Source organism: Scophthalmus maximus, chromosome 4 (assembly GCF_022379125.1).
Source record: "Scophthalmus maximus strain ysfricsl-2021 chromosome 4, ASM2237912v1, whole genome shotgun sequence".
In the NCBI taxonomy this organism is placed as follows: Eukaryota; Metazoa; Chordata; class Actinopteri; order Pleuronectiformes; family Scophthalmidae; genus Scophthalmus; species Scophthalmus maximus.
In genome coordinates, this window is record NC_061518.1 from 8196158 (window position 1) to 8211950 (window position 15793).

Below are 15793 nucleotides of genomic sequence, written 5' to 3' on the forward strand. Positions count from 1 at the left end.
AAATAAATCTGTCTCGAAGATTGAAGGTCGTTATTAACAGCTCCAACCAACTCTATAATTATTCCGACAATGTTGCAGCTTTGACCTCTCACTCACTTTCTCGACACTTTCTCCACAAACTTTAACATCTTATTTCACACTTTGATCTTATATCATCAAACAAGTCACCTTCTGAACTTTCCGCTCCAGCATCCGGCCGTGTCCACACACAGCTGCCACTGAAACATGCACTTGGGCTACATCCACATTACTACCTTGTTTTGTTTTAAATGCAGCACTGCTGCTTCACTTACGACTGCCATCCACACTACTAAGGCATTTCCGAGCACTTAAAACAGAGAAGTTTTAGTTTGAAAAACTCCTGGGATGTGTTATAGTATGGACGATAAAAAAAAGAACAGAGACGTTTGGAAACGATGATGCAGTCACCTGCATTGGTTCTTATCACCAACGCCTTAGCGGTGAAGGCCAGACGTTGCAAACACTTAGGCTTTGTAACAGTTCCACCTCGCCGTCGGTCCATGGAGAATTTAATTCCTTGTCTTACTTTTCATTACTGTTGTTTCATGTTTGTAGTATTTTCTGTACATAAGCAACCGCAGAGTAGACAATCTGCTTCCTGTTTACACCGGCATGTGCCTAGTGTACATGAATAGTCACGTGATATGTGTTTTCAGGTGTGTTAGTGTAGACGGGGATTAAAACTGATACGGAGTTAAAACGGAGATTGTTTTTGTTTCAAAATAGAAACGTAGTAGTATGGATGTAGACCACACACAAGTTCAATAATCAAAGCTCAAGCTCAAGACTGTAAAGATAATCAATATTTAATGATGTGACAAGTGTTGCTGAACTTAGTTCCATATGTCTCAATGTCTCACTTTGCATAAGCTTATTTATTTAAATATATGTGCACCTTTATGATGATTAAACTAAATCCCTCTGAGGCATTTGCTGCTCTTTCAACTTCGCACCTTTTTATATTGTTGTAGCTCTCTGAATGTCTCTTGACATTGCTATTTCTGCTTCCACTGGATTGCAGTTACCTTCTAATCTCCGTGTTCCCCCAGTGCACCCTGGGTGCTGTGTGCAAATTTGCAAACAATGTGAATCATCACTGACTGTACACAAATACTTTGTATGCACTGCTGTTTTTGACTGTTTGCATAATTTTTGAGCAGGTAAAAGGTGAAAGCTGTAAAAAAAGAAAAGAAAAAAGAAAGCTTTCTTCAAACTTTTCTTTACGGTTGTCTGAGAGGTTTGACTTTGGGTAGATATAAGAAACTCAAGGGCCAGGAGTTTAGGGGATGATGTACAAACTTTCAGGGCAGCAGATACCAGGTCACGACTTATTCATTCACTTTCTCTTCCGGAAACGGTGTAGTTAATATTCTCTATATTTTATAACTCAACACATTATGTGTGTGACATAAAATTGTAATCTATTGCTGTACTGAGCCTTAGATTGTGGAGGATAAAAACTAGAGGCAACCTGAACCCTGTTTCAGTTCACGTCTAACGCCAGGCCTCGTTAACCTCCCTCCTCCTCTATGACATCATCCTGTCTGGGAGTGAGGTATGTGGTTGACCTTCAGACATCTTCAGACATTACAACATACCCATTATATCCCATCCACTGAAAGCCCTGAGAAAAAAAGTGTATATTTTGCATATATTAAGACCATTCTATGTAAAACTACAGGAGTTTACTTTATATATTTGCAGTATTGTCTGACCACTGTAACCTTGACCCATTACACTTATTGCTATTCATAATGTTGGCGAATGGAATCATATATAAATGTCTTTATGAACAAGAGACCCAATGATGCCATCGTCCATTTTGTTTGTGTTAGGCAATTTATTTTCATTGAAGGATTGCAATGGAGCTTGGCAATATCAACACATGATTTTGAATTTGTTTTTACATTTAAAAATAGAGTTAGTCTCCATCAGAAAAGGCTTCACTGAAGTTGTGTAGGATGTGGCGAGCTAATGCACAGTCATACCACACTACTTTCAAACCCTGAATTTCACTTTGCCAGGATTTTAGACTGCTGCCAATGACTATTGTTTACGAAGTGTTTATGCCACACGCACGCACACGCACACACACACACACACACACACTAGACTGTACTCATTAGTCATTCTGTCGTAAAACCAGTGTCAGTGTGAACAATGAACATGGCTCATCCAAAACAAGGCTTTTGTCCGTCTAAAAGAAATAGTGTTGGCAGGAATCGCCTCTAACAATGCAACAACCAAACAGGGCACACACACACACACACACACACACACAGAATCACACACACACAATCCTGCGCTACATGTCTGATTGCCTTTGTGATTGTAGTGGGTGATAAAGGAGCGATAAATTAGCCTATCCACCAGACCATCTGTAGCTTAAGCAAATAAGTAGATGTTGGATGAAGACAAAGGGGGGAGGAGGCAGATTAAGCATACAGGAGACCAATTAAAGAGAGACGAGGTCAGATTATGAGGAGGAGGCGGTGAGTAAGGAGGAGGAGAGGGGAGGAGGAGGAGAGTGGATAAAGCAGTAAAAACATCAATATTTGCTTACACCTCCGCACAAGGGTGACGGGGTGAAAGGCATTGCTAAACAGGTAAGATAAGATATATTCACAATGTATGCTAGATATAAGTAAGGGAGGGAGAGAGAGAGGGAAAAAAGGAACAATAGTACTGCTGGGAAATATGTACATTTCACACACCTTTAAGCAACAGGGAAGTATCTCCTGCTCTGATGTTCACACAAAGCACATGGAGTCAGTTCAGCCAGAGACCAGAAGGTTCAAAATTCTCTCACACACCATTGCGCCATCGAGCATGCATGCTAGTGAATGTTTTGGGGGGCTCGCAGGCCAGACGCCACACGGGCGATGGCAGACTGGTTCCAGCGGCAGGCCAGTGCCCGGATGCATGATTAACAGGCCAGTGTGTGGCGTCTGACAGCCACAGAGGTCACGGTGTCCTCTCCATTAGCCGGGGCGCCAATCAGCCTGTGGATCACCTGGACATGCGTCTTTGTCCCATAGCAGATTGCCCAGAGGACATCAGTCACATTATACAACCCAATCAGCTGCCGGGACTCACACGGGAGCCTGAGCAGAGGCAGCCAGAGATAGAGTACAGGGGTGATGTCTCCCAAATGAAGCTGAGCCGCCACTCAGGACAGATGGGGGGGACAAGAGAAAAAGCACACCCTGCACAAGGATGCGACCTTCCCCACGAAGGAGCATTCCTCCGGCAGCACGGAACAAAATTCGACCAGACGGATAAACACATTGTCCGTGGCAATCAAACCGATTTCTTTACTCGGCGCTGGGTAAAGTCTCCTGAATCAGATTTGCTGCAGTAATTCCACTGATGGCCGGAAAAGTGTTTCTTTTAAATGTCAGTCCCTCGCAGGTCAGTGTAATTGTGTTTCTGAAAATGCCAAAGCAGGTGTCACCAGCATTAATTTACCTTGGACATTTTCTGGCATTTTGTTGGGACGTGTTGAATAAGTTTTGCAATATCAAAATAAAATAAAAATACATTACATAAAGTTTCGTTTGAGGGCCTGGATCCAACCTCTGGCCGGCCTTACAGTCATAATAGTTCTGCAGTCGCTGCTGCAGTCATACCTTCAGTTTGATGGAAGTTCCAGAGCTACTTCAGGCCACTCACCCAACAAACCATTTGTTCCCACTCAGATTGCAGCTCTAAATCTCTGGGCTCCCATTGACCTGGAACTGGGCCTGCACACAATGCTGAAAGACTCCTTTGAGAGGGCCAGTACGGCAGGAGGGGTCTGAGGGCAGGGAAGCCGGGCAGGGGAACTGTTCGCTGAGAGTTCCTTAGCTCTTGTTTCCCAGCTTGGAGTGATAGGCCCAGGGAGATGAAAGACCCTCAGACTCTGTGAATTGAGCTCTAGACAGGTCTCACAATACTAGACGTGGTAACACAGGGCCTCCTTCAAGACCGCAGAGTGATTGCTCTCAATTGGCATCCCTATTGTGTTTCTGAAGAAAGCCGCCATTTGACTTCTATTACGCAACTGCGCAGTGGATGTGCGGTATTGTCATGGCCAAGTTGAAGGCTTCATTTAGGGGGTTTGAAGCTGTAAGGTAATGACAAATTCAACTTTTGCCCCTTTTCCAAACGGTATATTTTGCTTTGAGTTGAATTAATGCAACCACTGACTTAGATTTAAATTTAGACTTAGGTTTTAAAACGATATTTAATGAAGAGGTTGAGTTCAATGATCCCATGACGGCCAAATCTGATGAACCAACTGCTGTGATCAAATTTAAAACTTTTCCTTGTACCTTTACAAGGGGTGAATTTTGTACCTTTCCTTGTGTTTATCGTTGTTCCGAACAGCCGCACAGGAGGGCGTGTTGTAAAAGTGGCTGTCATGGACGTGATATGGTTTAAATACCGGGGGAATGGTGCACATTTTCAGATAGTCGTTCCTGAAAGGCATTCATAGTGTTGCTCTTGGTTGTTCACATAAAAAAAGTGACAGAAATATTAGTGTCAGTAATAAAAAAAAAAGCTGAGAGAGGTTCAACCATCACTCCTTTCTCACCTCTTTCACAGATGACTCATGGCTCTGATGGTGTGAAGTGCATGTGAATGTCATATTGCCAGTTTTGGGGGAGAAAAACAAACAAAAAATACACAAAAGTTGTTGGACACAGCCCAAGTTGTACTGAGGAAGATGTCCTCCCACTGTAATTAGCTGTAATGCACTTACTAGTTAATATTCATAGGAACTCACTCAGAATTACACTGGTGGCAGCAGGTTAATGGACTTCCTGTGTATGATAATAATAATAATAATAATACATTTCATTTATAGAACACTTTTCATTGCTAAAAGCAATCTCAAAGTGTATGAGGCTGTGTACGACTTGCATCACCTGCGGACCACAGCGCAATAAGGAAAGCCTCTAGGACCACGTCCACACTAAGCTGGCTAAATCTAAAATCACATCTTTTTCTCTCCATTTCAGTATTCCATCCACACCAGTGCCTGGCTTATACTTCCTCGTAGGCTCGACGCATGGTGTAGCCTACACAAGTGGCCTTCACCATTCTGAGCGCTTTAAAGAAACACCTGAGTGCAACAAGATTAAATAGGCAACATTCACATGCCATGATCTCATCATATCCCTCTCTTTCAAAGGTAATGTCTGTATTATATTATTTTGATGTCTGCCACTCAAGAGAAGAAGAGTGAAAAAGAGTAGAATAGAAGAGTAGAAAGAAGGTTTGGCTTTTCAAAGCGGACAGAGATCTTTGTGGAACAAGTACATGTTAACTGTGTTTTCAGACTTAGAATTTGCTGTTGCTGTAGTTTGAATCCTTTTGCGTTTGAAAGCAAAGGCTCATCTTTCAGTGTGTGCAAATGTAACGACAGCACTATGTGACGTCCCATTGTGAATCCACACCTTTGTGGTAACGGACAAATGCATTCTGGACCTGTCAATACCCACATAAGCAAAACCATGTCTTTGAGTAACAAAGGAGAGTGGACCGCACGACCCCTCTGACCTCTGTCGTCCAGTCTCCCTTTGCTCTCCCAGCCAAGAGCCTCCCAGCCTCCACAGAGCTCTTCCCACACTTCCATCCTACTTGTCTGTCAGCTGGCTGAGATGTGAAGGTTTTGTCTCTACCCTGAAAGTGTATTTAATCCTCTCACAAGTCTCAAAGCAGTTGGCTGGTCCGTCTTGATCATATGATGAAAGGTCTTTTTTGTTCCTCTTTGAAGATAGAGATGCGGATTAATGGTAAGCGCAACATAAAGAGGTTGGCCGTTAAATTGTACGTTACGAGACTGTTCCTAAAGACGGATGTGGCTCACTGTAGGAGATAAACACTTCAATTTGCATGTGTTGTGATCTGTCGATGAAGATGTGAATGTGAGGCCAAATGCTCAGTGTCTGTCTTCCCGCTCACAGATCAGGACCTCTTTTAAATTGAGGGAATAAAGACTCAACTGCAGTTAACCAAGTTTAAATGCCTTCACTTATTCATTTGTGCATGCACACACACAGGCCAATTAGTTGCATTGGCCACTGCCATTCACATTCCAATGAAGGAAGCTGTCAGTCTGAAACTTGTGGAGAGGGATGATCTTCTGTCTCAAGAGATACCACACACACACATAAAGAGGTTAAAGCAGAAAGTTCTTCTTAACTTCTGCAATTGCAGAACTATCAGGTCAAAGGAGTAGTTTGGGCCTGGATACATTTGGTTTCTTATGCCTCTTTCACACAAAAATTACTGTGTAGACCCGGGGTTTTTTAAACGCAGGTCGACCCGCTTAAAATTGTCAATTGGCCACTTTCACACTGCGAGCAGACCAGTGTCTGATGATGGCCAGTGCGTGCCATAAAACAAAGAAGAAGAACAGTGTAGTAAACAACAGAAAGCAGCCAGCATGGAAGCCAGTGAGACGGTGGTCAACGTTACCTTATATCTTAAATCTTTCAAAGTATACAAACTCAGCGCATTTACCGACGAGGCTTAATTGCCTCTGTCATCGCGCAAATTAGCGCGTTCACCCGGGTGTGACAATAGGTAAGTTGAAAACTTTTGGTGCTAATTTGACAAAACGTGTGGAAAAAAACTATAGGTGAAAAAAACAAAAACGTTATACTTATCAGCCGTCATAAAACAGTTGTGTCAAAAATTGCACCAATGTACTTTCACCACAACGACTACTGTATATATGTGTGTGTGTGTGTGTGTGTGTGTGTGTGTGTGTGTGTGTCTGTTTGCTGAATATATGTTGTCCCAAGATAGCCTCCTGGGCCCAGGCTTTATTTACTGGCCAAGTTGTGTGTGTGTAGCGGGAACACGGCCGCCACAGATCACTACATGACCTTAATTATGTTATCAGTCAACTCTGGGAGTAAATATCCCGGAAAACGTATTGGTCTCAGTGGGAAACATGTAAACATCACAATAACTAACACACACACACACACACACACACACACACACACACACGCGCACACAGACACACATACACTCAGATACAGCAACTCACAAACTCAGTCAAATGCATCCAGTCCTTTAGTCACAATAAATCACAGCCTATTTCTGCCACCTGGCTGATGTGCGTGCATGTGTGTGATCAATACGTCTATGGAGGTACGGCGTGCTCCTTATTTACAATCTGGGCTTCTCACCGGGTCAGGAGAAAGCGGAGGGAGGGTGACAACAGAAGAAAGTCGGAGCCTGCTGCACAGGGCAAGCACAAGGAAGAGGGGGAGAGCGAGTCGGATGGATACACACTGGGCGAGGAAGAGGGAGAGAAATGGTAGAAAAGAGAGTTCAATCATTGAACCCAGCTTCTTCTCAAGGACTGCTCCAGGCAGTGCTGCTCTGTCACAAATTTAACATTTATCACACACATTTATCACACACATGCACACTCTCTCTCTCACACGCACGCACGCACACGCACACGCACACACACACACACAGAGAGACACACACACATCTTGACATACTTCAGCATGAGTTGGACTGTCAGAGTCAGTGTTATTTATCCTCGTGAATATATGAAATATGGAGCAGGGCTATGTCAGGCGGCCCGGAGCGATAGAGCCTGTATCTGTGGGATAAATAAACGTCCTGTGCCAGGGAGAGTTAAGATTTGTTTTCAAAGGACGCTCCAGCCAACACTGCTGTTTTGGCTCTGAGGACCTGCCTGGACCCGTGCTGCAATAATAACTCACACTCGAGATAACTTTCAATATTTTTCACCTCCGCCGAAGAGAAAGCAAACAAACGAAAGAGCGAAGTGTAAGGTATCGTAGCTCCCGAGACATTTGCTGCTCCGCTGGAAGTCAAGAGTTCAGACCCCACTTTTTAATTAGATTCATGATTTATTTCTGAAGTCGATCAGTAATGTCTCGAGTGGCTGACAGAGCTCGACTTAAGGCAACACATGCAAACAGACTAAACACAAGCAAATTGGGAAAACATCATCTGTTTGGCAAATACAAATAGATAAACATGCCGCAAATAGCGCAGACGACCATGGACCCCCCCTCAAACAATAAATAAATATGAACCCGACTGGGACACGCAAAAAAGCTGAGGCTAAGGTTCACAGCTGATATCTATGATATCTCAATCACGTGTTCACGATGTTAAAATAAACCAGAAAGACAAAGAAAAACTGCGGTTTAGCTCATTTTCCAACACCACTGAGGCGTTAGTGTCCCGGCTGGGTTCGTCATTGTGTTTGTGTCCATGGAAACACTTCTGTTGTCGCCCGTGCTCCATGCAGTGCATTTCTGTATTCCGTTGTGTTGCGTTGTATTTGCAACCTATTGTCAAGTTGACGAAGATTCCTTTTTTTAGTAGAATGAGCTCCCATTTCAAAAAAACCCCCAAAAACTCTGCCCTGCGGCTCAAGCTGCATATTTTTAAGAATGAATAAGACATCATCGGCTTCTACCTATCACAATCTACCCCCGGACTAGCCAGCAGCGAAGACAACACATCGGAAACTGTGCATCTTAATGACGCGTATATTTGTCTCTGCGGTGTGTTTGAGTGTCACCGGCCTCGCTGTGGTGACAGACTAAATGCTACGTGTGTGTGACCCTCTCCCATTCTGTGCCGTCCTGCTTAATTGTGGTTGTCACCACGACTTCCGCTTAGCTCCAGATAAGAAGCCACTGGATGCTGGTACACGCAGACTTGAGTCCCTTTTCACAGAGGGCACATCAGGAAGATAAATGTGTTTACTAATAACTCTCCCACAGCTTCCATTCAGGCTGTTCGTCGCCTGCTGGCTGGTGACTCATTCTCGTCAGCACGGGACGGGCCGAGGTGTGATATTACAGCTGTGTGCAGATCGGTATATATATAACGTTTAATGAACGGCAGCGACGGAAGGTTTTCGAAGCATTTATAAAAGAGACAAATTTGGCACAAACTCGTACAGCTATGCTAGAGACTGGTCATTATGTTATCCTAACACAAATCTTGACAACATGCGCTGCACTGATTGGAAGGCCGAGCTGTGTGTGTGTTTGTGTATATGTGCAAGTTTCTGACCCTCTGTTCATCGCGAGTGAGGTCAACAGCCAAAATGTGCCATTAAACCTTTGATTATATAAAGAGCCTTGCATAAAGGCAGCAGTTAGAGACAAACACAGAACCCAGTGGTTTTAACCCTATATAAAGGTCTGCCAGTGAATTATTCATTACGAGTCAAGTATGACAACAACAACAACAACAAAACAAAAAAAGGCAAATTTACGCAACAACTCAACTCACGTAGCCGGCCTGCCTGCTGAGATTTAAGGTCAGCGCTGTAAAGTGCTTTGAACAAAGTTTGCAGCTGTATTTTTTAGTAGGCAGTAAAAGGCAGGGAGAGGAGAGGCAGCGCTCGAGATAAGCGGGAAAATCTGGCTGTGAAAGAGATAGACAGGAGATTCACGTTTTGCTCTTTGGTTCGATCTGCAAATTCAACCGGTGGCTGTCTTTGATGCCGCTGATGTGAGGACCCTTGTGTAAGCCCACGTGACCCAGTGTTGTCTGGAACACTGACGAATACATGTTGAATTTTAAAAAAAAATCATTTTCATCTTCATTTCATTTTTCACAACAACGGAGGGGGACGCGTGCTCTCGAAGTAACTGCTTGACCTTGCCGCACTGGGGACGAATTCATCATCTGCTGGCATTTTCTCCGCATGAGCGTTCGTTTATGCAAACATGAAGCTGCGTTCACAGACTGCCGTGTCCACACAATACTATAAACACACACACACACACACACACACACACACTGAAAAGTAATCTTCACATATTTATCTGAACATTGAACTCCTAACAGACGCGGAGAAGTTATCTTTCTATCTCTCACGCTTTCTGTTTCACATGCGCAAGTATTTCCACATCCAGGAAAATTAAAGAAGGCCCCTCACTGTATCTGAGTAGAAACACCTAAAACACCACATCCCAACCAGGATATGTAGCCCCCCCCCCCCCCCCCCCCCCCCCCCCCCAAAACAAAATAAATAAATTGTTACCCTACAACACTGATCAAACAAGAAAGCTAGTGTTGTTGACGGGACTCCGAATGTGCGTTTGTGAACAGTTAGCTGACCCTGCATCTGTGCCCCATACCCGGAGGGGAGCTGACGGATGGGATGAGCGGTAGACCACTTGGCCAAAGTTGAAAGCCCTCTGGCTTTGGATCCTGGTGGGTCTGTTTGTTGGAGCTCGGAACACTTTGTTTGACTGTGTTTGGATGTAGAGTACGTGTGTGTGTGTGTGTGTGTGTTTGTGTCTGTGTGCATGATCCTGGCGTGACCTTCCTCACAACCGAACCAAAGATTGTGGATATATGGAGGCAACCTTCTGATCCAGTTTGTGGCAGCGCAAATGACACGTCCAGGCGGGAGTCTGAGAGATTTGTCTTTCCCTATTGATGTGACTGGCCTCTTGATAATCCGGGCATGATGGGACACTATTATAAGTCTGGATGGTGCAAAATGAAACAGCCCTTTGATGTATATAAAAGGTTTAACTTATTTACTGCAGGAGTAGTAGGAGTCCACAGATTGCAAGTGGGTGTGCGTGAGCCTAAAAAGTGTCCACTGCTGTATAAAACTGTCTAAAAGCACAAGAGACTTTGGGAGGAAAGAAGAAAAAAAATGAACATTTTAGGAACCATAATGGTTAGCAGAGTGGGCAATCCGCTGAAAATTTCCATCTGGATCTCATCATAGGGAGGCAGAGAGTGGCTTGCTCTTACTGCGGTGACTGAACTCACCGCACGCACAAACACACACACGCACGCATGCACACACACACACACATGATGACTCATCCGAGACAGGAAAGGGAAGTGGCGTGCAGCTAAAACATGTATAACTGTACCTAAAATTAATTTTTGCATCCTAAAAAACACAGTTTAAAAGTCAAACTAACCACACAGGGACATTCCTTTGCAGGGCATGGCCCCATTGATATACAAGTGTGGCTGCCACCATGTGCACCATGCAACTGGCACACAAGTGCTTCATTCAAGCTTCCATGTTAGGAAATCAGGTCTCGGTTATAGGTTTGATAGCGTTCCTTTCAGTGCGTCTATTGTACTTCTAACATTTACATATAATGCGCTAGGTGTTCGCTCTAGGCCGACAGAAGACCGCTTAAATGAGCTGATGAGGGCAAAGGAAAGAAAAGTGAGATATCCCTTTTGTTCTCTCCTCTCGGTCTTCTGGGCAAGCAGCAAGCTTTCTTCCCTCCTCCTTCAAACCTCCCACCTTTCTGCCTCAGGCAAATTTACTCCCACCTTAATCCACATTTAAAAAATATATATCAATTCCAGTAAAGATTCGGAAAAACACTCAGTGTTTGTCTGTTGCAAATTCCATCCCAGCAGACCACCACCGCACGCTGAGTGAAACTGCGAAGCTCAATGGCTCCGTAGCAACCAAGCTATTTATTTACCACCTGTAATGTTGGTTCTACACAAAGTCCAGAAATAAACTAAATACTAAAAAAATGACCTCATCTCATAAAACAATCATATGGCAGTTTTGCTTTAAAGTTTATGTATCCAGAGCATTTGAACACAGCATGGACAGTTACTTGCATTCACATACACAATACATAGAGAGAGGGTCTAAATATAGACTCCTCTGTGATCTTTAACAGAAACGATTGTCCCTGCTCAGACGGCGGGGGTTGCATCCAAAGAGAGGGAAAGCTGGTGTAAGTGAACGTTTATCAGGGAAGAAATTAGAGAACAGAGAACAAGACAGGTGGAAAACGTCCGACTCAGTTTGCTGTTTGCCCAGCCACTTGACTTTAAACTGTGCACCCTGCTCTACTTTTTTCTTTTTTTTTTGTTGAGAACCCTTAAAGAAAGATAAGAAAGAAGATAGCGGAGCTTGCACAAAGGGCAGAAGTCCTGTCTATGTAAGAGGCCGTGGAATAGAGAGAGAGAGATTCTCTCCCCTACTCCGCCACATTACTTCCCTGACATAAATATAATTGTAAGGATCATCAAAAAGTTCCTTCCCACTCACTTCCTGCTTGCTATAATTAGACTTGTACTCTCCCTGGCAGCCACCACCGGCACTGGAAACCCTCTCTGCCCTGAGCAAGCACAGACACTGGTCCGGGGTCAGATTAAGAGCGTTCCCCTTAGAGGACCCGGACGTTTTTTGAAGAGGTAGCTCTGGGGCCTGTACTGCGAAGCGAGTTCGACATACCCAGGGTATGTTTTCGTTATCTGGTTTGACTTAATCTAACATTGACTATCTTGAATAACCTGCCCAGGGTTTTCCTCTCCGGTTACGAGCCCGTTCATGTGGAAGAGTCGGTAATTACGAGCGGCATCGCCAGAACCACGAATAAAGTCTTTAATATGATTTGGGAAGAAACGCTGATACGCGCAGGTCGATTTGGTTTAAGCGACATGTAAAAGTGACTTTCTACAAAGTGAAATTTTTTAATAATATGATCAAACAACTAAAAGAGAAAAGAACCACTCCAAATAATTTTAAGTCTGCCTAAAAGTATGATGTGAATAACAATAACTCTTTGTATAAGGATTTTATGAAACGTCAATGGAGTGAGTGAATCGGAAATTCACTTCCGGAAGCAAAGGCGTTCCTAAAGTGGCCGGTCACGGTTGGGCTCAATATCTGCTGCGCTTTATTCATATGTCACGTTAGTCTAAACTCTTTTGTCCCAGGGAGGATCCCGTAGATCAGAATGTTGACTCTAGCTTTCCAGTGATCTGATTGGTCAGTAGCTGGACTGGTTACTGGCTTTGATCTCTTCATCACCTCTCTCCTTCATCATAAGTTACCGTGGTGATTTAAGAAGAGACCCAGCTTCGCAGGATGGAGATGCCAGAGTTAAACATGAAGGTTCCTGGATAAACGCAAATCTCGCTTCGTAGTGCTGCCCTCTGATCTTAGCATCTCATACCACAGGCTGCGTTTATCTGGAGTCTGGGACCTGCAGCTTGTTGATGGGAACCTGAGGGACTCCAGAGCAGCTCTGGCCAGGAGGTAGGCGAGCTTCAGTGTGACGTGGTAAAACACTCAGCTAACAACCACATGGCCTCAGTCACACACACACACACACACACACACACACACACACACAATGCAGATCATTAAAGAGGGCACATAACAGCCCAACAGTTTGGAAAACCAACTGTGTGAGCTGCAGCGGAGTACATTCCCATGTATCGAGCGTGACTCTGCATATGTGTGTGTGTGTGTATGTGCGTGCGTGTGCACATGCTGTGTGTGAGAGAGGCGGAGCTGAGGCGCATTTCTATAGAGCGAAAACAAACAGTCTATAAAGAGGCCCTGCCACTCTCCCATTTCAATGTAAATGAGTGTGACTCTGTTAGGAGGTTAAAGAACTCTCTAGGGGCCTGGCGACAGCCACCGCTGGGGTCACACACGCACACGCACGCACGCACGCAAGCAGAAACACAAAACACACAAATGCACAGGCACAAACATGCACACATACACAAAAATTCTGAAGCGAGAGGCCCAGATAAAGAGCTCAGAGAGCCTGTCAGAGTGTCAGCTCCCATTAGGCCAAAGGCTGCTGTGTGTGTGTGCAAGCAGGCGTAGTGCTTTTTACATTTTATTCAGCACACACACACACACACTCTTTTTCTCTCGCACACATCCTCCCAGAGCCGCCCCGCCTGGCTGACATGCTGTTTCAGACAAGACACACAAAAGACAACGGAACCCGCCTGAAAAGACAAACATCTCCTACATTTCCTACATCACACACAGAATGAAAAAAAGAGAGAGGAAACAAAACATGCTCTAAATGATTTTAGATGAGCAGAGGTTGTGCTGGAAAAAAAAAAACTGGAAGCTTTCAAGGATTCCCCACATGATTAACCACTCGAGCGAGCAAGAAAGGAAACTTCCACAGCAGATGTGTTGTTTAGGTTTCTAGTTGGGGAGTACAGTATTCGTTTGTCATGGCAATGTAAACCGTGATGCCATGCATTATTATGCAGTAATTGAGTGGAGAGCAGCGAGTGAACCACATCAAAGAGAGGGAGGCGGCGGCAGAAAGAGCGGGGAGACTTGGAGAGGCTGCGTAACCTCGGTGACCTGCACAATTAGTCCTGCGCTCCCTTGGCTGGCTGAGGCCAGAGAGTTGTGGTTGGTTGGGTTGTTAGGACACAAACACAGAGGACAGGAGAGGTGAACTCCTCCCAAAGAGCTCCCAGAAACATATTACAACCTGAAGAGGAGGGGAGGAGCAACATAACAAGCTAGAGAGAGAAAGGAGTGTAGAGAAAGAGAGTGGGGGTGAGGAGGAAACTCCTTTTTTTTGAGGCCGTGTTCAAACCAAACTCCCGTAAAATGAATTCTATATGCACACGCCCACCCGTCTCCAGCCGTGCGTGCCCTGACTCAGCTGACTCAGGCAGGTGTGTCGCTGTGTAGCACAGCCTGAAGCACTGGCATGCTCAGGCAGCAATATCAAGTCTACCCACACAATAAAAAGTGCCAGTGCTACATGGAATGGCTGGAGAGACTCGGAGTCCCCTTTGTGCTCCTTTTGTTGTTCGTATCCCTGGTCTTTTAGATCCCGAACTCCGTGCCGTCCGTCTTTCATGCCCAGAGAGTGAGCAGACAGCTGCTGCTAAAAACAGTCATCTGAAAACAGTGTGCGCTTGATCTAGGGGGAACTCCAGCCACCGCAGAACATTCATCCTATACTCACAAATCGCCAGTCATGCTACTGACACACAGCTCAGTTTGCCTCTCCTACCTAATCGCTCCCTTATGATCAAACGCTTGAAACCACAGCCCAGACCCCCTTGGGCAAGAGTCTGATTCGCAAGCGCCGAGTCAGAATCTTTCACATACACATGCTCAGAGTGCTTATTACCGAGTTTACTTTTCACCCACATGCATCTTCCCCAGGTCTAGGGATTGGCCGTGCATCAGTCACGGCCCTACGTGTACGCACAGGCTTAGACCAGCAGGCAAACAGACAAACAAACACACACAAGATGACACACAAACTGCTCATTATGGAATCACTCTTGACTACACGCTCACATAGGGCCGGCAGCAGCACACGTCCATGTGAACCATGTGATGCAACATTGGACCCCCCCCAGGTCTGTCGGAGATACACCCAGGAGCTTAGTGAAGAGTGGAAGAGGCCAAGTTTGACTGTGCTCCCTCGTACCGATACACTGCAACTAATGAAATAGGTATTTGAAAGTGGTTTGGGCTTTTCAAGGCTCCGGCGCAGAGATGAAAGAGCCCACAGTAATGGAGCTGGCAGGAGCTCACATAAGTCTTTAAATATAGCTTTTCAAATTTAGAATTATAAAAAAGAATTGGCAAATTGGAGTTGTGGCACAAAAAGTGGTTGAATTTAGGAAAATATGTCATACCTAGAGAATGGGAAGTGGTAGAGTAGATTGAGATCAAGTGTAATTACAGATGACATGTTAAGTATTTAAATAATCTGCCCCTTTTCATTTTTTAAGATATGGTCAGTGAAAGAAGTTCTCAAACTTTCATAAATTCACATAGGTAATGCCTTTTCTCATCCAAGCTCTCCACTCAGCTGTTCTGCTCAACCAATTTTAAACCCCTGTAACGTCACTGTCGCACAATACCTGTTGTTCCTGACATTTGGCTGCAAACACAAGGACACACTACTGCAAAAAAAAAAAAAAAAAAAAAGGCTCCCATTCAGCTTTGTTTGTCACAAGGCTGCAA

At 44.6% G+C, this 15793-nt stretch overlaps 1 protein-coding gene and 1 long non-coding RNA gene across 7 annotated transcripts in view; one reads left to right on the forward strand and one right to left on the reverse strand.

Moving 5' to 3' along the window:
- Nucleotides 1-15793, reverse strand: part of LOC118302454 — a 170788-nt gene that overhangs the window by 101961 nt on the left and 53034 nt on the right. The window lies entirely within an intron of this gene.
- sema6dl (sema domain, transmembrane domain (TM), and cytoplasmic domain, (semaphorin) 6D, like) overlaps nt 12867-15793 on the forward strand; it is a 33089-nt gene continuing 30162 nt past the window's right edge. For 2 of the 5 annotated variants that reach the window (XM_035628577.2, XM_035628581.2), the window contains exon 1: nt 12867-13075. The gene's annotated coding sequence lies outside the window, so the exon portion shown is untranslated. The remainder of the gene's footprint in view (nt 13076-15793) is intronic. The other 3 variants (XM_035628582.2, XM_035628583.2, XM_035628584.2) reach the window with 2 other exon arrangements.